The sequence below is a fragment of the Perognathus longimembris genome, chromosome 6 (genome assembly GCF_023159225.1).
Source record: "Perognathus longimembris pacificus isolate PPM17 chromosome 6, ASM2315922v1, whole genome shotgun sequence".
NCBI classification, from domain to species: Eukaryota; Metazoa; Chordata; class Mammalia; order Rodentia; family Heteromyidae; genus Perognathus; species Perognathus longimembris.
In genome coordinates, this window is record NC_063166.1 from 48138720 (window position 1) to 48143040 (window position 4321).

The window sequence follows — 4321 nt, forward strand, 5'->3', positions numbered from 1 at the left end:
TTTTTTTTTTTTGATGAATATGTCTACACACGGGTCTTAATTTTGATAACAGATAATATTAAACTCACTTTTCTGCTAAATTAACCTTTTGATGGTGTGGCCTGTTTTATTTTTCCACTTTATTTAGCATTGTCAATATGAGGATTATCTTGATGAATGAAAGTGGTATTTTAGGGCTGAGCATCTCATTTGGTTTGCTAAGAACGAATGCTCCTGGGCCTGTTACCTCCCAGCTGTCCTCAGCCAGCTGCAGATGACATTCCTCTTGGGTGAAGCTGATAGCAGATGTCTCACCTGTTTGCTAGCCTATCCCATGGGCAGGCATATTTCTTGCCTGGGTTTTTGAGAACACATGTAAAACTGTATCTCTTGGAGTGTGTGAAATAACTTAGTAGAGACCATATTGTAAATAGTGAATTATCCAGAAATTTGAAGAGAATGCAGAGCTATGGTAAGTGGGAGCTAGGTGTGCTGTCATCCTGGCCCCTCCTGTACTACTGCTCAGGCCATATTGAAGAAGTGCAGGGGTTTGGTGATAGGCTGGTCTTGCCTTATCTCGTGTCCCCATTTAGGATTGGCTTTTTGTGGGATAGAGCAGCAGTAGAATAGGAGAACAGCTCTCCATAATATTTATTATAACTTTTTAGAAAAAACCAAGTAGTCATTATTAAATACTTCCTAGTAGCTCCTATTGTCAGGTATATAATAATAGTAAAAGGATACCTAATCATTCTGTCATAAAAGCAATTTAAATGTGCTAGGTCTGTAAGTTGACATCTCTATTCTTTGAGAACAGAGAGCTTTGCATTTAGTGCTTAAATTCTCACTGGTGAAAAGAAGCTGGTAAATTGTTTTTCACAGTTTTCAGCAAAGGAATCTTGATTTTTGACTCAAATGTTGTTTTTCTGGCTCCCAAGTGTCATTTCTGTGCTTTATCTGGTAATTTGGCATGATGAGGTGTGAAAGTAGTCAAACTAGGTTTAAATATGTGACATGCTTTTGCTGTAAGCATAAAAGGGTCTAATGTGAATTACTAACATGCTTTTAAAGTTAATGTGATTCATAGTGCTCTTCTATTTACTATAAAAACTCCATCAGAATTCAGTTATTAGCTCTTATAGGAAAACTCTTTTGAGATTTTTATTATCAACATGTACTTGCAGAGTGTTATATACTTTTTTTTTTTTTTGGCCAGTCCTAGGGGTTGAACTCCGGGCCTGGGCACTGTCCCTGAGCTGCTTTTGCTCAAGGCTAGTGCTCTACCACTTGAGCCACAGTGCTACTTCTGGCTTTTTCTTGTTGATATGGTACTGAGGAATCAAAGCGAGGGCTTCATACTCTACCTCTAAGCCACATTTCCAGCCCATGGTATATACTTTTGAAAGGTTTTCATGTACACTGATGTTTTATCTCCAAACTAAAGTGATCCTCTTGCCTCAGCTTTCTGAGTAGCTGGGACTTTGGGCACATCCACCATATCTAGCTTTTTCCATACACTGACTCTGAGTGATGCAAGGAAGTATACAGGCGGAAACTGAGGCTCTAAGAGTTAGTGTCTGCTGGGACCTGTAGCCAGCACATGACTGAACTGGGACTCTTGATGATGTAAGTGAAGAATGAATGTGGCTACTACTGCAGCCTTTGGGCCATTGTTAGGTTCTCACCTGACCTTGGCAGCATGCAGCGTCCTCTAAGGTGCCCAGGGATAGAGTAGCCTGAGCATCAGTGTGATTTTCAGCTTCACAAGTGGTTCACATGAGTTGTAGTAGATTTTTTTTCTTTTGTACAGGTCCTGGGGCTTGAACTCAGAGCCTGGTGCTATCCCCGAGCTTCTTTTGCTCAAAGCTAGCACTTTACCACTTTGAGCCACAGCTCTACTTCTGGATTTTTGTAGTTAATTGGCAATAAGATTTTCACAAACTTTCCTGGCTGCATTCCAACCAAGATCCTCAGATCTCAGCCACCTGAGTAGCTAGGATTATAGGCCTGAGCCACTGCTGCCTGGTTGGTTTACAGGACAGTTTTTTGTACTATTACTTAGTCTATAGCCTGGGCCCATATGCCACCTGCAGGGGTTGCTAAGCTGAGCAGATGCTTGAAGCACATGGCTATGGAGCTGGCACTGGAAGAACCTGTGCACAATTGGTGAGCAATGTGTGGCCATGGTGCAGCTGGGGAAAACTCTAGAACACTCAGAGCAGGACTCTGTCAGGACTATGCTGGTTTTGTGGTTTTGTTCTGTTTAAGACCTTAGATAATGTGTTTTTTTTGTCATAATTCTGCTGTTTCTTAGATCTAGGTATTATTGAACCTTGCATTTTCTCAATGACAATAGCATTAGATGACAGAACAATTTCCCTCTGGTGTCAGACTAATTCTGTCCATGTCAGGGGAAAGACAATAAACTTAATCAGGTAAAGCTGGGTTGGCTATAGAGACAGTATAGGGTTTCCGTCCATCTCTAATTGGCACTGTCTCCATGAGTGTATTCTATCAGTTGTCATTGGAATCTACCACGGATCTTTCCTAGGGACCTTCAGGGTGTGATTTCAAAGAGTCTCTCTGGGCATTCAGGAAAGTGAGCAAAGCAGCTGTCTGTAGGTGGCAGTAGGAACTGAATGTCTTCAGGGACTGTACTGGTATATGTGCCTCTGATGAGGCAGAGCACAATTGACTTCTGGAGAGCAATGTAGCAATGTACTGGCCAGCCCAGCTCCTTCTCTTATCACTGTGGCTAGTTTAAGGAATGGTATTTTCTTCTATAATGCTGGACTATACACAACAAACAGATCAGGAAGACTGAAATAGTGATATATTCTAAGTTAAGCCATTTGGAATTCAGGGCCTTCAAGTTGCCTATAGAGAGCCTTCTGTAGTGGTTGGTTTGCCTTGTTATAAAAGATGGGATATCATGTCCTTAGATGGTGGGTTGAAAGTCTTGGGTGTAGGTGAGTTTTTTTTTTTTTTTAAGATCTGGAAGGTTGGATTAGACATTGATATTTCCTCCTCTCCCGGGGATAAAGTAGCTGGGCCTTGTCTGAGGTAGACCTGCCTGGGGCTGGGAGCTCAGCCACACTCAGCAGGGGTGGTGTCCCTCTCCACACCTGGACATATATGTGCATGTCCACTTCAGACCAGTGAGGAGGGAGGTGGGGAGGTGGGCCTTGATGTGTTCTGGTAGGATAGATTGGGAGGTGTGAACATGGGACCTTCCCCCATCTGCTTCTTCATCATTTGGAAATCATACAGGGCTCTGCTCAGCACTGTCCCAAAGTCCCTCTGGCTCTGCAGCTCTGTGACTTCCTTGCTTGGCCTGTCTGTGGGTCTTTATGCAAGAACTGCCTTCAAGGGCCCTGGAAGTGGCTGAATAGCTTCTGTTGTTGCTGTCATCACTGTCCCTGAATTAAATGGCTAGGAGCTGAGTCGGGGCAGCAGAAAGGAATGAGAATTTCGTATTATGGTAAATCCCATGGGTAAAGGAAGCCAGAGGATGTCTGCTCCTTGGTCACTACCTTGATATAATTTATAGCAGGGAGCTATGGTGCAGGGCATACTTGGTGCAGTTTTCTTTTCCTACTAGTTACCAAGTCTGCATTGCTTCAAGGTGCTAAGATGCTGTGTGTTTTGCTTGGTAGTTATAGTTTGAAGAGGGCACAGGGAGCCCAGTGAGCAGCACCTGTACCTACAACTGAGGCTTATTAGGACCAACCTTTTCTTAGAATACAGCTCAGAGGCCACCAGCCAGTTGCTGTGCTTTCCTTGTGTGGTCTAGGCCCATACTCCCTCCAGCTCAAGCTCAAGACCTATCTTTGCCTATGGGCTGATATTCAGCTCCCACAGTTGCCTCTCTTTTCTCCAAGGCCCATGCATACCTTATCTGTTTCCAGGCCATCTTCAAGCATATGGCTCTGTGGGGATGGTCCCCATCATCTTCCCCAGCCTACCTACCCAGGTATAGTTTCCCATGTACTGAGTGCTTCCAAACCCTCCTGCCTCAAAGGTAGTGGAAAACTAGGGCAGAGGCATTGGTCCTGAAGCAACATGGCTGAAAAGTGGGCTCCTCCAGTTGGGAGACCACTGTCTTGCCTGTTCATGACAACGACAAGCTTGCCTAGTTCTGGCTGCTTGGATCTAGCAGCTAATGACCAAACAAGTCTCTGAGGGGCTTTAAGGAACTAAACTCACCAGACCACTCAGAGAGTAGGAACTCTGGAACTGCTACCTTCAGCTTCCTGATTCCTTGTGAAAGGTGAGCGACACAGCTGTGGCTCTGGGGTGATCAGGTCTTTGTACAGAACTTTACTGAAGGTCAAGAGATTAG